Source organism: Paroedura picta, chromosome 4, assembly GCF_049243985.1.
Source record: "Paroedura picta isolate Pp20150507F chromosome 4, Ppicta_v3.0, whole genome shotgun sequence".
In the NCBI taxonomy this organism is placed as follows: Eukaryota; Metazoa; Chordata; class Lepidosauria; order Squamata; family Gekkonidae; genus Paroedura; species Paroedura picta.
Genome location: NC_135372.1, coordinates 90,516,501 through 90,537,973, shown reverse-complemented (window position 1 = coordinate 90,537,973; position 21,473 = coordinate 90,516,501). Strand labels below are relative to the sequence as shown.

The following is a 21,473-nucleotide window of genomic DNA, read 5'->3' as shown; positions in this document are numbered from 1 at the left end:
GTACGCTTAGGGTTAGAGACAAAGGAAGGCTATTCCAGCAGTGTGGAAATCTGTGTTTCCGTGTAGTATTAGATGATTCTGTTACCAGCAGTTGTTGCTTATGAGAACAGTGTGCCAGAGCAGGCCTAAGCATTATATTGCCTGCTCCCCAAATTGTGTGCTAACAAATATTTGTGAATTCATTGCTTTCTTACATCTGTTCCTTCCTCCATTCCTGGCTGCTAATATTAGAATTGAGAATGGGTGACCCACCAGAAATATAAGGCAAGTAATTCTCAGCCTACCTTCCATCTTAGAGGGAAGGGATTCTCAGTCCAAGAAACTCATTTACTTTGCTACTTGACTACTAGGTCACAAGAAGTAAACATTTGGACTCTTGGTGGTTGGGATGAATTCTCTTGCATTTCGCACCTTCCCTACACAAATAATTTTGTATGCTTATGATTGAAAGTGTTTTTATAAAGCTGTGGCTGAAAGTCACACTGAAATGAGTCTCAATCCTGTAGCATTTCTGTAGGGCATTTCTGGTGTTAGTGGAAATGCTTAGGAACTAGGATGCAGATTTTATATTGCTGCCTGATGGTAAAATAGATGAAATGATTTTTCTTACCATTTGTATTTGTAAACATGCATTTCTACGATCTTAAAACATGAAATTCAAACTGCTACGGTTTTATAGTATTGCATGAAAGATGTACCTGGTTTACCATTATTTCAAAGCCATATACTAAAAAAACTGTAGTTGTTTTTGATTTATTGCTAAGAGTCCCTCCCCCCCCAAGGGAAAGCATTCTGTGTTCTTAATGTTTTTATTTTAAATCATATCCACTTTATATTTATGGTCTTAAGTGACCGTTCTGAATGAAGCAAATCTGTTCTGGTTACATCAACAGGCCATTTAGCATTCACACAACAGAGAATCATCCTTCAATTTATGCAATTAGAGTGAAGCTTAGGTCATATTTGGAAGGAAAATTATGACTCATTGGTGTTGCTGTGCTATGGAACTATTGCTTTATGTGCTTTTAGGGATAATATTTCTTTGAGAGATTACCACAGGCAGTCTAAACTGAAACTTTCTCAAAGCTGTTGGGGTCGGCAGGTTCTCTTCTGTTCTGATCTCTGAGAAATGTGTCCTAGTTATTCCCCTTATGATATTGACTGCTATTGCTCATTTAACTGGAGCACAGTTTTGAAAGTAGCTTTATTGAATGCTGGATCTATCTATCTGATATCCTGCCATTCCTCCTAGGAGCTCAGAGCAAAGTACATACTGTATTTACTTGAAAGAAAGGCAACCCCCTTAAAAATGTTACACATGCAAAGTAATCTAATATCTGCAAATTGCTTGTAAATGTAAGATCTCCCCCCCTCCCGTACCGGGGGGGGGGGAACTAGGGTTGCATTTATTAAAATACTGTAGCTTTCCTTTCCTCAATTTTATGAGTTAGCCCTTTGAGGGAGAATGACACAGTGATTGTTTCCTCAAAGTGTTGAGTAGAAATTCATACTTGGGTATCCCCTGCCATAGTCTAACACTGTCACCACTAAAGTAGATCAGTTTTGGGGAGTTTGGGGTTTTGATTTTTTAAATCAAAATGTAGAGGAACTGTCTTTTGTAATTTCACAAACGGTCTGTGATTTAGAGATCTGCTCTTTTAGTCTAGCTGTTAAGCTGCTGTCAAGAATGGACACCTGGAACAATCTCAGTTAATAGTGTAGGGGCTGGCTGTAGTGCAGTAAGGTGTTTGGGGGATTCAAAAGGAGTAATCTTTTCTGTTGTTCTGGATTGATGGATAGGGGTGAGCTGTGCTGCATTAGCTGAATGAATGATATGCCATCCAACTCCTAACTTTGTAAATGATGGGTGAAAAGCTTTAGCTAATGCCTTTTTAAATAATTAATTGGTGTGTACTGGCACATCTTAAAGCCATTTATGATACAGCTTTGATTAATTACTATTTCTTACAAAGTTGTAATAGATTTGTCTGTGAAGAAACATTATACATTTATTTTGATTGACCAGCTAATAATGGTTTAGTTTAGAGGCAGTTGGCTAAAGCAGATATAGTATGCACAATAATGTTGAAGTAAGAGATCTGATTCCTCTTTTGATGGCCTGTTGTTTCCTGCTCATCCTATGTGATGGGGTGGGGGCGTGTTTTCAGTATTGCACAATGTTTAACAAAATTTGAGTCCAAAGGGATCTTTAAAACCAACAAAGATTTATTCAGTGTTTAAGTTCATGTTGCCAGAAACTTGTAGTCAAAAATTTGTGTCAAGAATGGTGAAACATCTTTACTCTGAAGAGTTGGCCGGTGATGGATGCTGATTTGAGGAACAGCTAGAGATACAAAACATATATTTTAATAAGAAAGGTATGTGAATGCAACATAAAATGGGACCAGATTGTATAAGGAGTTCCTGTCATTGGATGACTCCATATTCAGACCTTGCCCATGATGAATATTGGAGCAACCTAAGACAACAGAAGGCTTGTTTACCCGAAGTAAAACATTTTCAGGTATACAGAATACAAATTTGGACATGGAAAGGGAACATGGAATGCTATTTCAACATACTCTTATTATAGCCATATATAAATGCCCTCCTTATTTAAAAAACAGTTATAGCACAATCACTTGTGGCGGCAAGAGTGATCTTCAAAATTTTCAGGTTCTTTTTACAAAAAAAATTTAATGTGTAGGTTAACCAGTGAGGGGGAATAATCAATTACGAGTAGTCTTGCAATAAATAGCTAGTTTTGCCACAAAGTTGACTTGTGGATAACAAGAAGGCTCACTTTTAAGTGAAATTGTAAAGCTCAGAACTGAATGTGATTTATTCTTTCAGGAATAAAGGGACAGTAGACTCTTGTAGGCTCTGTCTTTTAGCTCATACCAGGTTTATATTAAAATTGGGACATAACTAATGAAGAGAAGAGCAATATTCATATTTGTCAAATTGCTACAAGACTCCGTCAGCCTTATTCAACTAACAAAAGGAGTTTTTCTGTGGGTAAAATGTAGAAATAAATTGCAATAAAATTAATTCTCTGTGTTACTACTTCATACTCTTCTCCATGGCTTGTTTTTATCTGTGGGGAATAGATTCACAGCAGGGTTCAAAGGTTCACTTTTGATACAGCCAACAAATTGGGTACCCGCAGGGCAGAGACAAGGGGGAGATTTTCTTTTTTAATCCTTTCTTCCCACAAATTCCTCAGGCAGGCAAGGAAGCCCTGGGGAGGACTGGCACACTGTCCAAAGAGCTCTAGAGATATAGAATTAGGTTCACTCAGTATTCCCATAAAACTGGCAGATGAGGAGTGTGCCTGTGGATTGCCTGAGTGCTCCAGAGATGTGATACTCCCTCCCCACATACACATATATACCAAATTCTCTTGCCCAGAGGTTCACTCTCTTTCAGCTAAGACAGGGCTAATATTGGTATGCTCCCTTTTCCTACTTTGATATCACAGATTTGCAGTGTGCATATGTAATTTGGCAAAGATAAGGGGTTTCATTCTCTCCTTCATATCCTGACCTTGCTGCCTTCTGTACTCGCACATAGAATAGAACAGATAAGCAGATAGGCAGATAATGCTCCTGAAGGGCTCTTAAATCGGGTGAGGGTGAAGGTAGAGTGCATCTCACCTGCTACACCAGCTAGGTGTAGTGGGTATGAATGGCAGCTTCTAATCTGGTGAGCCGGGTTTGATCCCTCGCTCCCCCACATGCAACCAACTGTTCTGACTGAGCAGTAACATCAGGGCTCTCTCAGTCTCACCTACCTCACAGGTGTCTGTTGTGTGGAGAGGAAAGGGAAGGAGTTTGTAAGCCAATTTGGGTAGTGAAATCGGGTTATAAAAACCTGCATTATAAGCCCTATCCCAAGGAGTTTAATTATCTGCAGAATAGCTACACACTTTTTGATTTTTGCCCTGCTCTGTACAGCATGTAGCGTGCATAAAATACAAGTAGTTTCCCAAAAGTATATCATGGCAGGCAGAGGTGCCAGTGAATCTTAAATTAGCAACTTGTAAATGGAAAGCCTGTCTAACTAATCCTGTAGGTCATGTAAGTAAAGCTGCAGTGTATTTTATACATTGATTGCTACAGCTCATAATAACATCAAACCTGAGTCCTGTATCTGACTACAGAGTCATTTGGGTATGGACAACAGTAATGCTATGCAGTGCCTATTTCATCTATTAAGAGTTCCTGGGGGGGGAAAGCAATAAAGTAATGCAGTAAAAAATGTCCCAATTGTCCCTGCTATAAAATGCTGTTGGGCCTTCTGGCAAAATGTCGTGAGCAACGAATGGGGCTGCCCAGCTGTCAGCAGTCATTTAGCGATGAAATACCACAAATTCATTCCAGTAATTCTCCTTCCTCGGTCCTCGGCTGCTCTACTCACTGAAGAGAAGGTCCCGTGAAATCAGTTGGCAGAGCTACCTGTTTCATGCTGAGTGGAATTAGTTGCAGGGAGAAGTCATAGTTTCCGTCAGGTAAATTGTGAGACCAGTTAGTTGCCTCAGAGTTCCAAAAAACAACCTAACTAATTTGGCATTAAGACATCACTAGCTTCCTCAGTAGAGTATTTGCTGTTTGTATTAACGTTGGCCCCTCAAAATCTCATCTGGCCCAGCTTTATGTGGGCTACTATTTATAGTTGTGTTTTGAAAAGACCTAATGTCTCATGGTGTTTAGCAGAAAGTGTACTTAATACATGTGTGTTAACTTTGCTTCCGTTGAAGATGGTCTGACAGTAATAATGGTGTTCAAGACTTAATTTGTCTCTAGTACATGCATATTCTCAACCAGTTTGGGTACAAATTAGTTGTGATGGTTGCTCTCAAATGTCAAACTCGGTTCTTTTTCAAAGAATCGAGATTTAAGGCTGTTTTCTATCCTCTAGGGCCAGTATAGTATAACATAAAATGTTATGTTATTCCTTCTGCAGTTCACAGTTCAAATCTGCATGAATAAACTCAGCCCCCTGGTAAGCAGAAACCTAGACAGCTGGTTTGCTGCCCCTTCTGTTTGCTGCTTGAAGTACATCTGTCCAGGAAAATGATGAACTGTATCAAATAAAAAAAAATTGATTGCAGATGGGGGGTTGGTTGGTTAATGCTTCCTTTTTAAAAAAAGTTTACAATTTCTGATATGCTCCTTTGGTACGTAAACTCTGCTAAAAAGCACTTTATAAATTCGTGATTCATGCCATAAATTTTTTTAGAGTCCCTGGAGGCAGGAATCTTGTTGCATTAGTGTTAACTGGAAATGTTTGAAGGTAATAGTTTAATAAATATTTCATACTGTGTACTGTAGTTGAATTTTGACCTTTCTGGCCCCATACAATGACTTGCACTGCTAACAGGGGAAACAGAAAATTACACAGATAAAGTATTAGAAGTTTGTTAAGCCCTTACTCATGGGACTTTTGAAGGTAGGTCATATTTGCTCTTGTATGGTTGTTTGGTGTCCAATGGTCTTGCAATTTGTTGTTGTCAGAGGAAATGAGAGTGCAATCTAATTGCTCCAGTTGTCAGACAAACCTCTTAAAACAAACCTATAGTAAGCCAAAGCATAAGGGTGCTTTTTCAGAAAAGTGTTTTAAGACTTATTGGAAATAAGGCTCATCGTGAATATTTGGGTCCTGAATGGATTCTTAATTCAATAGTTACACTGAAACAGTGAAAATTTTCTAAGACAACTGTGGTGTGCCATGACCAAAGAATCCTTTTCTACAAAAGTTACAAAAGGATCGTTCTTTTCACAACACCTTACATTGATCCTCCAGCTTATGTCATCTTTATATCACTTCCATTCTACCAGTTACATAGCATGGCAACTCAATGCATCCAATCATCTGCAGAGGTTTGCTAGAGTAGCTGTGTATGTCTAACAATATTTCCCTACATTCTTGGGGTCTATCTACTGATAAGAGCAGGCTGAAACTGCTTCTGAAACTTCCAGCTATTCTGCCAGCTTCTACAGCACAAAAGTTCATTCCAAAGAAAGCAGAGCAAGCAGCATTATAAAATGGTATTAGTCATGCTACAAGATATGTTTTACAGGAGTTTTAAGGCAAAGGTTGCATTTCTGTACAACATATGTTGATGCACAAAGGCATTGATCATTCTGACTTTTGCAATGAGGATGAGATTGCTTTCCAGGTATCTAAATTTAAAATTCTGAGTACTTCAAAAAATCTGTAGTACTTTTGTTAATATTGGATAAAAGAGATTCCAGCTACCAGCAACATCTATAGAAGCAGGCTTTAAAAGGGCTGATCAGTTTAAACCATGGTTGCCATATAGTCCAATTGGTTGAGTTTTTCCTGAATTCTGGTGCCTGTTTGGGCCATTAGCTGGACCTGATTCCCCAGAAAGCAAGTTTCTAAGCCTTCTGGATCCAAAGATAGAAAGCAAAATGTGCAGACACTTTTCTGCAAAGGACATAAAACTATTATGCCTTCTCTAAGTCCAGCCTTCCTTAAGTCCTAGCCAATGAGGGAAATCACAACTACGATGGACAGATGCAGCAAACCAGGAGGAAAGGCCTGGAAAAAGAAGACTTGCCCCTTTAATAGAGGCTTAATGTGTGGAAATGGGCAGTTGAAACTGCTCATTGCACAGAAATAAATAATACCCCATTGTGCCTCTATTAAAGGGGTCAGGAACTTTTTTCCATCCAGGATGTCAGCATTAAGAAGGAGCAATCCTTTGCTTTCTATATTGCAGCCAGATATTCTGAGCTTGCTTCAGCTTGAGGGCCTACAGCAGCAAGAATAAATTAGGGCTAGAAGTTAACCCTAACCGTCTTTATCCTTCATGCACCGTTGACAGTAAGTTTAACATTTAATTTATATAAAACTCATGAAATGCAGTTGCAATGAATAGGCTGTAGGTGTGCACTGAATAGCAACCCAAATTTAACTCCAGATGGCTGGAAACATTTTCTACTCATTAAGTTAAATTCTTCCAGTTAAGAGTGTGATATGGGGGATTTTTTTTGGTGGGGGTATTTAACAGTCAAGAGTTCAAGACTTGGGAGAAAATTAGACAAAATATTTTTATGCAGCATCTTCTAGTTGCATGTTAATTTAACAGATGCAGAACTATGTTCTGCCGTAGCAACAGAACCAGAGATAGCAGGGCACAGGTTCTTCTTCTGATGTTCTCTCTCATAGGACAGCTTTGACATGTCCAAAGAGCGCTTGAACAAATCCTGGCATGAACAGTCAAGGAACTAGATAGTTTTCTTTTATCCTCCCCCAATTTATTTTTGTGCAGTTGACAAAACAAAATGCGAAGCTGCCGGTATATAACACAGTAGATAATATGTTTCAATTTTTTAAAATTATATTTGCATACTGCCGCTCCCAGCAAGCTGGCTTGCAGCGGTTTACATCATATAAAACATTCCATAAAATTTCCATATATTATGACATTCCCAACATAAAATCATTCCCAACATAAAATCATACCTCTTACAAAACCCCCCTATAACAACTATTAAAACAACAATACAGTTGGCATTTAAACGATTAACAATGAACAATCAATAATTAAGATGGTGGCAGTAACAACCCATTCTTCCCTGGTATTGGTAGGGTCGTAGCACCACAGATGGAAAGAGGATAGGGGAAAATGTCCTTCATCCAGGCCTGGTTTAATACCAGGCCCTGGCACAGGGGGAGGGAGATGACCAGATCATGTACCCTGGGGCCTCCACCTAGCCTCAACCAAACGCCTGGTGGAAGAGCTCTATTTTTAGTTAGTATGCTACCCTAATTTAAGCAACCTTACCTACATCGTATGTAAGTGAGGTTATCTGGGCTTGAGGAACTTGACTATGGCAACCATAGTTTAAACCAAGCCCCCAAGTGATCCTTTCATTTCCTATTTACTCCTTAGGTTTATGTTGTTGCCATCTTGGTTCATGCTAATAAAACAACTGACAATCTTTCTGCACAGTGACTGTAAAGGTTGCTTCGCATATCACAACTCTGGCAAGTAATATGTTTCTGAAGTAAACATAAAATTACAGAGAAAAAAAGACTGTGCTTCAAAAGTTAGCATTTCAGCAGCTTCATAGCGTAAGTCCATGACATGCTTGTTTGAAATTGCAACCTGTGAAGCAGCCTCTATCAGCTCTTGGAATCACTACTGTTTACTTCTTTCCCTTATGCATGTAAGAATGCATTATTGAACAGAAGAAGGCAAGCAAGTCTTAGAAAAAGGAGCTTCTGGGAGTTCAGCTGGACTTCGATTTCTTTTATCATAAACTATCAGTCTTTGAAGTTCTGAAACATAACATACTGACAGAGCTTTCCTTCCAAGGTGGGAAAACCCATGATGCAGAGAAAACATGCCTCTGTTTTCATTAGCCTGTAGCCAGTAGTATGCATATACTACTGAATATTTTCCTATATGTCCTGTGTCATTAGACTATTGCCCCCCTTCTTTTTTGTGCATCTCTCATTGCTGGGAAAGTGAGTGTTGTATATATGAAAGCTTGGTGCTGGTTGACTATAAAAATTCTTCCTGTGAGGTGGGTGGTGTTCAGGTCCATTTATAATAAAAATACCCTGCTTGCCATTGGAGTGCTCCATTTTGATCCATGCCTTTCTCTGAGGTTCTCTGGCATGCTGCAGTTGTTTGATATTGGTTTCCCTACATCAGCAGACATGACAGATACATGGTTGCTTAGAGTGTTCGGCTTGATTGCTCCATTGATTTCACTGGTCAGTGTGTTACTACTCTGCCTCACATCTTCCATGAATGTCTCTGAAAAAGGCAGCTCACCAACAGTACCCAGTCTTTTTCAATCTTGTCTTTAAAAAAAAAATCTTTAGTTCAAATCTCTCACATAACATTTTTTATTGGTGGGTGCTTGAATTCTAGTCAGTACACTTGAAAGGTTTTGTGACGTTGTGATTCTCTGTTCTGTATAATCATAGAATAACTAGATATTAAGCCCGCTGTGGGCAAAATACAGCAGGCGCTAGCATGGTGGGTGGGTGGAGGGATGGGGCGAAGGAACGAGAAAAGGGAGAAAGACAGAAAGAAAGGGAGAAAGAGAGACAGAGAGAAAGACAGAAAGAAAGTGAGGAAGATAGAGACAGAAGAAGAGGGAGAGAAACAGGTAGCGAGAAAGAGGCAGATAGGAGAGAGGGAGGAAGGAAAGGAAGGACAAAGAGAATGCTGGGAGGAAGGGCAGGACAAAGGGAATGCTGGGAGGAAGGCAGGAAGGGAGTCAGATAGGTGGCATGAAAGGGGACTTTGCAGCCTACTGCTGGGCCCAGGAGCAAGCTCAGCTGCCCCAGGGCCCGGCAGAAGGCTCCGGACGACGGCGGCGGGCTTTGTGGCCTTCTACCAGGCCCAGGGGCAGGCGAGGCTGCCCCAGGGCCCGGCAGAAGGCTCGGGACGGCGGTGGCAGGCTTTGCGGCCTACTGCCGGGCCCAGGGGCAGGCTCAGCTGTCCCAGGGCCTGGCAGAAGGCTCCCATTGGCTGCTTGGCCCTCGAGTGATACTTTGTGGCTCCTGATTGGGTCCTCTGAGTTTCTATCCCGGACAGAGCCTGCCCTATCTCCTCCCCAAATAAATGGCCATGAAAAAGAGGCAAGTGGGGTGAACACATGGAAATGACAACATGGCAGGAAACAAAATTTGAATTCATTAATCCTCCCTGGAATGAGGGGAAAAACACTGCTGTTAAAGTGGATTCAGAAATCCCGGAATAAGGGAACATAAAATGTTGTCTAGAATTTTTCCCATACTTTGATTATTTAAGAATACCGATGCATGGGTTTGCTGTTGTGCTGAAATGGTCTCTCTCCTTTCCAGTAAGGAAAAAGCAAAGGGGTGTGCTGCTTACAGGGCAACTAAATGTACATAGGCCTGTCTTGCTTGGAGGCAACTTTTAGTTGCCTCAGGCAAGTGGTTATTTTCAAGACTGGTTTGTGGCAGAGAAATCCTTACTGCTGAAAATGCCCCTTTATGATTGTGAAATGCTATAGTCTTCAAACAAAAGAATGGATTATGCTGATGGATTGTATTTAGAGGCATAATAATTTTATTGGTTGCAGTTAACAGAAGACAATTAAAAAGTAAGAAAATGTTTGTGGTTGTAGCATTTTCATCTTTTAATTCTTCTGATCATAAAACATGTATCCTCCAGCTTTTGGTGAATGTGCATCATTAAAAACCACAAAGACTTAAATGGGAAAGTTCTAATAAAGAGCTCATCAGTAGGAGAAGCTTTCCAATCGTCATGCTACTTCAGGCCATTCTGCTAGAGATCATGTGAGCTAGCACAGGCCTTGCCTCTCATCCACACGGAAGGAATAAGAATGTGTTTTGATGCTGCTTTTCACTGTCATAGTTGTATGCTGATTTACCTGCAGCTACGAAACATAAACATAAATAGTACCTGTTCATACAACATCTGGCTTATGAAGCCTGTTTCTTTCTTAGTCCCACCCATCACTCTTTTTCTAAATGATGCATTGTCCTGTTATAAATGACAGCTCGTCTCTCTGTTCCCAGTTCCCAAAATGATGCTGCCTTAATTAGTTCCATTTACAGAAATGTTGAACTTGAAGCTAGTGTCCACTGGGAGTAGCTCAGGAACTGCTTCTCTACAAGTGAATAAATACCCATATAGTGTTTGATGGAACCCAACTTTCACTCAAAGAGTTTAGGAGTCCTGCTTGGTCCTATCCTTTGACTAAAGAAGGAAGTGAATATAGTGGTAAAAACATATTTTGTTAGTTGCGCAAGGCTTGGAAGCTTGTTTCTTTTCTGTAGGCACTGGTTTGGGCCATGCTGATTCACACTACTGGAACCTTAAGACTTGTTTATTGTAGAATACTCAGTGTGACGCTGCTATAGAGAGTAATTTTCAGACTTTACCCAGTGAAAACAGGTGCCAACTTGTTTATGTTTGGGGACTGTGGTAATTGTAAACACCTGTTTTGAGATCCCCACACTGGTAGCCTATTTGTTTGGAGCTCTCCCTACATATAAAGCTGTGCTTTTACCCACAGACTCTCCTTGTTGTCCCCTCTCATGCCAAGATTTGATCAGCTGTTGCCTGGACCTCCATGGTGGCTGCCCCATTTCTCTCCCTACGTATCTAGATCCAGACAGCAGTGATATCCCTGCGAGGAAAATCAATGGCAAAAACTTCAGCATGTTCATCCATCTTTGAAGGTGTGTACTGAAAACCGCAAAGCAACTTCGACAGGCTTGGATATTGCAAACCAGGTGCAACTCTGATGGACATCCATGGCAGCCTTTTGTTGTTACATTTTGCTGCAGGAAGGGATGTAGTTGTAGTGTGCTGAGAGCTCCCTAAATTTTTGCTTTGCCTTGAAAAACAAGTGAAAACTATGAGATTTGCTTTGTTCCATTCACACCATTAAATTTATTTTGTGCCCTCCCCCCCCCCCCATAAAGCTTTTTGCCTTCAGGAATGTAAGTTTTGGCAACTAACAGAATTAATATAGCTTTCCTTCTAAGTGCTGTAAAAATGTGCGTGTGTGTGTGTGTGCTGAATCGGATCATAATGACTCTGAGTATACATTTCAGCACATTAATGCCTGAATGGATTGAAAAATCAACTAGCAGTAACTTTATTCCTTCAGCAGATTCAGTGAAAAATTTACTGAAAGCCTTCCCAAGAGGCTGCACATTCTATATCCCCTTTAGGTATAACACAAGGTCACTTAAAGACTGTAGTCTGGAAAAAGGGTGAATAACTTCAATAGCTAAGCAATGACATTCTTGTAGATAGCAGATGGAAGACACATTTTTTCAAAGGTCTTTCCATTTGCTGTCAGCAAAAATCTTCATTATAAAAGGCCACATCCTTTTGTGAGGTACATAACTCATTGTGGAGTATCTTCTTAAAGAATCCCGATTTAACTTGAATCTGTCTGTTAGCGAAGGATAGTTCCTCTGGTGAGAAAAATGCATAAATGTTGTGAGGCATAAACCAGATGCAAGAAAAACATGCTTGTAATTTCTGATAGATGGAGTTTGAGTAGTTTGTTTAAAAGATACCTTCCAGTCTTGCAGTCTGCAGTTTCTCCTCATCACCAAGACTTAAAGACAAAGTGAGGGAGGAATTGGAAGAAAGTTGAGTATTAAAGGACAGTTCATTTTGATTGCATGAATATGCACTGGTGTAGGTATATTTTTTCTGGAAAAACAGTTATGTATTTTGTAATATCCTCACTCTAGTCCTGCTGCCAGATTATGGTTTTTGTCGTTGCCAGTCTTTCAGCATGCCACATGTTAAATTTGGGGATGCTTGTGGTAAGTCTTACAGAGAACTAAACTTCTAACATATATTTAAACCTAAATATAATGATGATGAAGAAGAAGAAGCATGGAAAGATGGAGATGGTGCCTTTGTTATTTAAGAAATCAACAAAAAGAGGTCATAGAGTTGGACATATGCAAAACAACAAGAAAAAACCCTGTGAGAAATATAGTAAACCTAAGGTTTTTAAAATGTTAGTATAAGGATCCAGTTTACAGTATTAAATACAAAACAATTAAATATAAGAAAATGACATTCTTTCAATGCAGCGCTACATTGTAAAGAGACAGCATAACAATCAGAAAAACATATCCAAGTCTTATGCATCGTTAACAAGTGGCAAAGTGGCCAGCAAGCTAATACATTGCAAACCAGACAAACAAGTCCAGGTTTTCTGGTAACTCCCCATTTCAAACTGGCCTTTTTCAGTTATCTTCTAAACTGAAGAGTATCCTATTGATAGAATAGTAGACTTAAAATAATATTTGTATTAATAATGTAAATGCAGACCTTGTACTGATATTTAAAAACCTTAGGTAACTAACCACTGGACTACTCTATTTCTCACGGGGTTTTTTTCTTGCTGTTTGTCATTTAGGAGCCATAGGTGATCTTTCCAGAGTTTTACCAGACTTCCTGCTTGTTTGTCTCTAGGCCATGGCATCTACCAAATGTTTTCAGAAAGTGTATGGGTCCTGGTGGGCTCCTGCTCACTAGGGCTTCTGATTGCCCCATTGATATCTGATTCATTGTAAAGATTAAAATAACATTTCAGTGAGAGCTGCAATAAAGTGTTAGTTTGATTATCTCTCTGGCTCTTCTTTCCTAGTGCATTTTTACCATCTGCCCCTCTTATCCCCTATATTTGGACTTCTCAGGGGGTCATTTTAAGGTTGTGTACATCATGCTGTGTCAAATTCCAAAATGTGCCTGCAGACTTGAAAAGGTTGGGGACCCCTACTCTAGGCTATGAGGAATTTAAAGGACTGATGTTCTACAGTTCAGGTTTTTGTTGTTCCTACTTTCTATTTTCTAGTATTAAATGGATGGTTATATTTTCTCAAACTCTAAAAGGCAAAAATAATGACCACTGAAAAAAACAGACATGTCACAATAACAGTTGATGGTGAAGAGATCAAATGCGTTCAAGAATGTAATATTCTTGGATCACAAATTGTTGTGAGTGGCGATTGCAGTATGGAAATAAAACGTTGACTTGTCGTGAGTTGCTTAGCAATGATGAACTTGAACCAAACATGGAAAAGCAAGGACATAAGCCTGACTACCAAATATAGATTAGTTAAATCTATCATATTTTCAGTAGCCACTTGGACAATGAAAAAACTGGATAAGAGAAGAATCGATTCACTTGAACTCTGGTGTTGAAGAAGGCTTCTGCGGGTTCCATGGACAGCAAAAGTCTCAAACAAGGAAATGCTACAGTGCATAATGTCTGATACATTATTGGTAGGCAAAATCACGAAACTCTGGCTCACTTTGTTATGTGCGAAGTCGTGTCCGACCAATCGCGACCCCATGGACAATGATCCTCCAGGCCTTCCTGTCCTCTACCATTCCCTGGAGTCCATTTAAGTTTGCACCTACTGCTTCAGTGACTCCATCCAGCCACCTCATTCTCTGTCGTCCCCTTCTTCTTTTGCCCTCGATCGCTCCCAGCATTAGGCTCTTCTCCAGGGAGTCCTTCCTTCTCATGAGGTGGCCAAAATATTTGAGTTTCATCTTCAGGATCTGGCCTTCTAAAGAGCAGTCAGGGCTGATCTCCTCTAGGACTGACCGGTTTGTTCGCCTTGCAGTCCAAGGGACTCGCAAGAGTCTTCTCCAGCACCAGAGTTCAAAAGCCTCAATTCTTTGACGCTCGGCCTTCCTTATGGTCCAACTTTCGCAGCCATACATTGCAACTGGGAAGACCATAGCCTTGACTAAACGCACTTTTGTTGGCAGGGTGATGTCTCTGCTTTTTAGGATGCTGTCTAGATTTGCCATAGCTTTCCTCCCCAGGAGCAAGCGTCTTTTAATTTCTTTGCTGCAGTCCCCATCTGCAGTGATCTTGGAGCCCAGGAAAATAAAATCTGTCACTATCTCCATTTCTTCCCCATCTATTTGCCAGGAATTGAGAGGGCCGGATGCCATGATCTTTGTTTTCTTGATGTTGAGTTTCAAGCCAACTTTTGCACTCTCCTCCTTCACCCGCATCAACAGGCTCTTTAGTTCCTCTTCACTTTCTGCCATTAGAGTGGTATCATCTGCATATCTGAGGTTGTTGATATTTCTCCCTGCAATCTTGATCCCAATTTGTGACTCCTCTAATCCCGCATTTCTCATGATGTGCTCTGCATACAAGTTAAATAGGCAAGGCGACAGTATACAGCCTTGCCGAACTCCTTTCTCAATTTTGAACCAGTCAGTGATTCCATGTTCAGTTCTCACTGTTGCTTCTTGACCTGCATATAAATTTCTCAAGAGACAAATAAGATGCTCTGGTATTCCCATCTCTTTAAGAACTTGCCACAATTTGTTGTGTTCCACACAATCAAAGGCTTTAGCATAGTCAATGAAGCAGAAGTAGACGTTCTTCTGGTACTCCCTAGCTTTCTCCATGATCCAGCGTATGTTGGCAATTTGATCTCTAGTTCCTCTGCCTCTTCGAAATCCTGCCTGTACTTCTGGAAGTTCTCGGTCCACATATTGCTGGAGCCTAGCTTGTAGGATTTTGAGCATAACTTTGCTAGCATGAGAAATTAGTGCAATGGTGCGGTAGTTTGAACATTCTTTGGCATTGCCCTTCTTTGGAATTGGAATGTAAACTGACCTTTTCCAATCCTGTGGCCATTGTTGAGTTTTCCAAATTTGCTGGCATATTGAGTGTAGCACTTTTACTGCATCATCCTTTAAGATTTTGAATAGTTCAACTGGAATGCTGTCACCACCACTAGCTTTATTGTTACTCAGACTTCCTAAGGCCCATTTGACTTCACATTCCAGGATGTCTGGCTCCAGGTCAGTAACTACCCCATTGTGGTCATCAGGGATGTTAAGCTCGCTCTTGTATAGTTCTTCTGTATAATTTTGCCACCTTTGTTTAATCTCTTCTGCTTCTGTGAGGTCCCTACCATTTTGGTCCCTTATCATACCCATCTTTGCATGAAACGTTCTCTTCATATCTCCAATTTTCTTGAAAAGATCTCTGGTCCTCCCGATTCTATTGTTTTCTTCTATTTGTTTGCACTGTTCATTTAAGAAGGCATTCTTATCTCTTCTAGCTTTTCTCTGGAATTCTGCATTCAGTTGGGTGTATCTTTCTCTTTCTCCCTTGCCTTTCACTTCCCTTCTCTCCTTAGCTATTTGTAAAGCTTCCTCAGACAGCCATTTTGATTTCTTGCATTTCTTTTTCTTTGGGATGGTTTTAGTTGCTACCTCTTGTACAATGTTGCGAACCTCCATCCATAGTTCTTCAGGCACTCTGTCTATCAGATCTAATTCCTTAAATCTATTTGTCACCTCCACTGTGTATTCGTCGGGGATATGATTTAGTTCATCTGGCTCACTTACCTTGGTCATATTTTGCAATCCAACTTAACGGAGAAAGCAATTATGCTGGGATTGGTTAGTGGAAAAAGGAAACCAGGCTGACAAATAACACAATGATTAGACACGATCAAGATGGACACTGACCAGGACATTGCATGGCTGAGGGAGGCAGGGTAGGATTGAGGACCCAATCCACTTGAAACATGGGTGCCTTTCTTCAGTAGTCAGGCAGGAATAGGCTCCCTGTGAATTTGGTGCCACTTGCTTGAGTAAAAAGGCTATTCCAGCCCTCTGGAAAGATTTCCTATTAAATAAAAATGGACCTGAGGGAAAAAAATTGAACTTTTGCAAGGGGGGGGGGGGGAGAGACAAGCAGATCTGAATACTGAGTAGTATTCGAGTACCTGAATAACCTGGAACACTGCTATTTATGCTGGCTAGAAAACTGCACAAAAGCTCTTTGACTCAGTGAAGCTTGCACTCAGTTTTTCAGGGAGAAGCAGTAGGTGCTGGTAATTGCTATCTAGCTGCTTTTTATCTGCTGGTCTGCTGTATATAAGGAGGTAATAAGAATTGGTATGTAAAGGTAAATGTATCTGACCCTTGGGGTGACGTCCTCTGGCGTTTTCATGGCAGACTCAATACGGGGTGGTTTGCCAGTGCCTTCCCCAGTCATTACCGTTTACTCCCCAGCAAGCTGGGTACTCATTTTACCAACCTCAGAAGGATGGAAGGCTGAGTCAACCTTGAGCCGGCTGCTGGGATCGAACTCCCAACCTCATGGGCAGACAGCTTCAGACAGCATGTCGCTGCCTTACCACTTTGCTCCACAAGAGGCTCTGAATTGGTATGTAATTATGGACTATTTCCTAAGCTGATTTACCAAAACTGTCCAATTGGTTATTCTGCATATTTTCACTAATAGCTTTATTCACTGGGAGTGAGTGTTCATAGTTGTTGAGTAAAAAAAATTAAAAATATTTCAATTATCACAATTCTGTCATAATTTATCTGCTGGTCATTCTTTTCAGCGTTTGCTGATTTAAAAAATTGATTTTTGATAGGAAGTTGTGACACTCCACACTTCACAGGCAGATGTTCCTCAAAAATAAAGTTCCGTTCCCTCACTGACTGAACCTTCCAAGTAGCTGGCTGTCCCATCCTGCATCTAAAACAGTGGTTCCCGGAGTGTGTGTGGCCAAGATGTCGTTCTGAGAGGGTTGCAGGGCATCTGCTCTGCTATCTCTGAAGCCTGACGGGTCAATTGCGGAAGCAATTGGCAGAAAAGAGGAGGGGTACGCAAACCCCACCTCATCTTTATACCCAGGAAGTTCTTGGGGCCGTCTCCAATACTTTAGGGAGTATATCTCCCTGGATTATAGGCTGTCAGCGTTTCAGGTCCAGAGGACGACTGCCATATTCTATCTCGGACTTTCTTTTCTCTCTTTAATCTTAAAGCATCTGCTTCAACCCTACACGACGATTTACTGCAAATGAACACTGTGAACTGAGGGGAGGACATCGGCTGAATTCCAAAACATCATTTACTGCAAGTATCTCTCGTTTTTTTTTCTCCATCTCTCTTCCTGCATCAAAGCCCTTTGTTTACCCCCTCCTTTTAGTCTGCTCTGCCCGAAGCCACCTCGATATGAGGCAGGCTAATTCTCCTAACTAAGCAGAAGAAGGACTCAAATCAACTCAAATTACTTGGCAAAAGCTCTTACTGCAATTGTTTTGGTTTTCGGAGATAAGAGATAAGAGCTGTGAATGGGAAGATCTCACGAGAACTCTGTTCCAGCACGAGAATATCTGTCTTACTGACTTCAATACGTCACATGCCTGTGCCAGGAACGTCAGAGGATAAAACAGAGGACCTCTACTGGCCACTTGTAAAATTGTTTGAGGCTGGCTGTTGATTTTCAAGTCAAAAACATGTCTATGTTAAAAAGATTGGCTCATCTAATAGAGAAACAAACCCAAGATTTGAAAGTATTTACAGAAGGATTGCTCAAAAATATTTTCAAGGAGATCCAAGATAGCAAGGAAGAAGTCTCCAACAGGAATGATGGATCAATAACAGTGGCTAATGACAGCTTTAAACAAGGTGGAAAACCAACAGTAGAAGAGAAATCTGAAATTCTGGAGATGGAAAAGGGGATGTCGGAATTCTGCAGCCCAGATAAGGACACCCTTTTTAAAAAGACATATAGCCATTTCAAAGCAACAGTGTACAAAAATCCATCAAAAGATATATGGATCTGCAGTGAAAGTAACCGATTTAAAGGAGCTCTTCGGGGAAAAAATTGTATTGATACTGGAGTCCAGGAGGTGCAACGGCCTCATGATTTATCGATGCATATTCTGCGGGAAAGAGTACAACTGCACTTTCTACGCCAAAGGCCAATGGGACAGAATATAAGTCTACGGGAACGACAAGATGTAGCAAGCCTTGATATGAGACCCCCTTAAGAAGACCAAAAGCTCATATTGTTCTATGTTTAATGTTAAGCATTTAATCTAAACCTGGAAACTTTACTATTCTCTGTATTAATAACATACTGTATTCTGTATTCTATATTTCTATTTTTATGAAAAAAGGGAAGCAGTGGTTCTTTCTCTCTTGTTTCTTTTCTTCTGTAGGCATATAGGTAATATAATCGTTAGTGCCGGAAATATAAAATGGGGTTCCCCCCTTATTCTTTCTTTATTAGTGTATTGCTATAGGGCCAAAGCTCACACTGATCTGTAGAAAATGTTTAATGTTAAGCTCTCAACTTAAATCTGAAAATATACCTGTCAGGATGGCTCTTAGAACGGGTCAAGTATAAATTGTTTTGTAGATGTATCTGTATTAAGGATAAGGAGAAGCTATGAAATCCTCTTGTAATTTTTTTTTTGTACATCTTTAAGGCAAAGCCCTACTTTCTTTTCTCTTCATTAGGGTATTGATACAGGGCCAAAACTCATACTGTTCTACAAGAAAAGTTTAATGTTAAGCATCTAACTTAAACCTAGAAATATCTGTCAGGACAGCTCTTAGATTGTGTCAAGCAGTTAACGTGAGGTCTACGGTCTCTTAAGTAAGTTGATTATTAACAACTTCTCTTTTGTATATCTAAATAGGCCTCTTTTCTTAAATGTAGTGGAAATGTGGATGGCTCTTAGACTCAAACGTGAACAAGTTTATAAGCTTTGGGCAAACGTTTATATCATTGTGTAGTTAATGTGGGGTCGTACATTTTCAAACAATGATTATATTTTACTGTTCTTTGTATTAATAACTCATACTGCATCCTATATTTCTATCTTTATGAAAATTAAAAAAACTTGTAAAAAAAATAAAACAGTGGTTCCCAAACTTATCTGGCCTACTGCCCCCTTTCCAGAAAAAAATATTACTCAGCGCCCCCTGGAAAATAATTTTTTTAAATCTTCTTTCTTTTATGCTTTCACCGCCCCCTTACAGTTATTCATCACCCCCAAATGCACCTGTGGCCCATCACCACCCCCCTGGATCGCTGCAGCTCCCACTAGGGGGCGGTAGCACCCACTTTGGGAATCACTGATCTAAAAATTAATTTGGCTTTCAACTCAGCTGTGGAACATCAAAGAAAGGGGTAGTAGCCCTCTTTACAGAAGACCCCTTCAGAATGGCACTTGGGATGTTGTTAACAGGGGAAGGTCAGATGGAATAAGGAGTTATAAACTTTGGAGTAAAAAATCTATATTGTACAGTCTTTAGTTAGTAAATGCAGACCATTGAAAGTGATAGTTATAGAAAGTTATAGAAGCTTGTTTTCTTCTTTCTTAATAGTGAGAGTGTTGTATCTATGTTTTACCAAACACTACAGTATTCTTTGAATTTCCTGGTTTTCTGAAGGTTGGTACCATCTGACAGTACCCAATCACCCTTCTTTTGAAACACCAGTTTCCATGAGGTGTCCAAAGCAGTGCCCTTTCTCAACACACAAGGGAAATCCCCAGAGCTAATTTCTCTGTTTAATTGTACAGGGATTCTTTTTCTCTCCCTAGAAGACATATCCCCTTTGCTTTGGCTTAACTGGGAGTCTCAATCCGCTACCCCCAATCACTTTGCCAAATATTATTCCCAGTTCTCCTGTATCTGTTGAATTGCTTTCTGCATAGGCTGAACTCAGACTTTTTAGTCAAAACTGTTTTCTGACTAAAATCTCCTCAGAGTTTTCTGTCAGCTCAAGTCAGAATCCCAATTCCCTCAGCACACCACTTTCTTAGGACTTCTATCTCAGCTTTTGCTGACCAGTCATATGCTTGGAACAGCTTGTCACTCAAGGTGTCTAGCTATGTGAACGTTTAACTGTTCACCTCCTGGTTCTCTAATACTTCAAGACTTTGAGGCTTACTTTTAAAGTGCTGTCTACCTTAGATGCTTTTGGTTTTCTTATGATCCTATTGGCAAAGAGTGTAAATAGCCATGTTGGGCTGCAGATAAATTCTAAAAACAAAAGTTGTGGTTTCCTTTTTATTAGGATCTGATGAATAGAGTCAGTAAGAAAATAAAAAAATAAAATCACATACCAGAAATCCTTCTTCACGTTAGCAGCTGGTGAACCAGGACTCTGAGAATAAAGGCCAGTTTAATAAAAGTTTAAAACTATGTTAATCACTTTCCAAAAACAGGTTACAGTGGATAATGTGTTAGTTCATACGTGGGAGATTCCAGTTTCTGTTAATTCATGTCATTCCATGAATGATGTGGAACAAATTATTCTCTTTGAGTCTGACCATTTCAAAAATTATCTGCATCAGATTCCAGCTGGGTTTCAAACTTATGTAATCCTGGTCCTATTACATTTCTTATTGGCCATCACATCATGTTGATTGCATTTACTTGTACTGTGTAACCCTTGTACAACCCTTTCTGAATCTCAGTGAGAAAGACTGAATATAAATAATGTAAATAAAAATAAATATATAAATACCCAGGAGATTTTTAATGTTCTGAATTTGTTAATACAATTGGTTGATAGGGTCTCTTGAAGTGTTTCTTATTTTTGAATGGAATACTTGAAATCACTTAGACTTTAAATTACCTCAGTACAAACATTATGCAAGATGACGGCTTGAACAAACAATTAGTTCAGAATCCAAACCATGGTTTGAGAGTCTAAATTAACATTTTCTGTCTGCCGTACGCTTTCATCCCTTTGTACAGTGCTGGCATCTGGAATTAGACCAATGGCCACGATTATGAAATCTTACAGCAAACAAATGCTGTGGGTTAAAACCTGTAACTGCTGGCACCAGACAACTGGGCCATGGTTTTATTGGGTAGAGGCTGCCAGTGGGAGGGAATACAGGGTGGCAGATAAAAGTAGGTTGGCAGATGGGGAGAAGGAGCGAAAGAAGCAGGAAAAGATGAAACAGTATTTATTTATTTAGTTTGGAACAGTTTTATGTCTCCTTTCCAGAGTCCTGCTCAAGGTGTCTAACAATTAAATTCCATAATAAAATCAGAGCCCAGTAGCACCTTTAAGATCAACAAAGATTTATTCAAGGTGTGAGCTTTTGAGTACAAGCACTCTTGATCATGCCTTGAATAAATCTT

The 21,473-nt window shown here is 40.0% G+C and overlaps 1 protein-coding gene and 1 long non-coding RNA gene across 18 annotated transcripts in view; one reads left to right on the top strand and one right to left on the bottom strand.

The window, feature by feature from the left end:
• PTPRF (protein tyrosine phosphatase receptor type F) overlaps positions 1–21,473 on the top strand; it is a 613,096-nt gene that overhangs the window by 185,130 nt on the left and 406,493 nt on the right. For 2 of the 17 annotated variants that reach the window (XM_077334074.1, XM_077334072.1), the window contains exon 3: positions 17,345–17,435. The exons of 14 other annotated variants lie outside the window; for them this stretch is intronic. The gene's annotated coding sequence lies outside the window, so the exon portion shown is untranslated. Of the gene's footprint in view, positions 1–11,057; positions 11,224–17,344; positions 17,436–21,473 lie in introns of all 17 variants that reach the window. One more of the 17 variants, XM_077334073.1, reaches the window with a different exon arrangement.
• LOC143835812 (uncharacterized) lies at positions 10,062–20,826 on the bottom strand. The gene is made up of 2 exons (XR_013230353.1): positions 16,031–20,826; positions 10,062–10,415 (listed from the first exon to the last, which is right to left on the bottom strand). It is a non-coding gene; the product is annotated as an uncharacterized LOC143835812 (long non-coding RNA).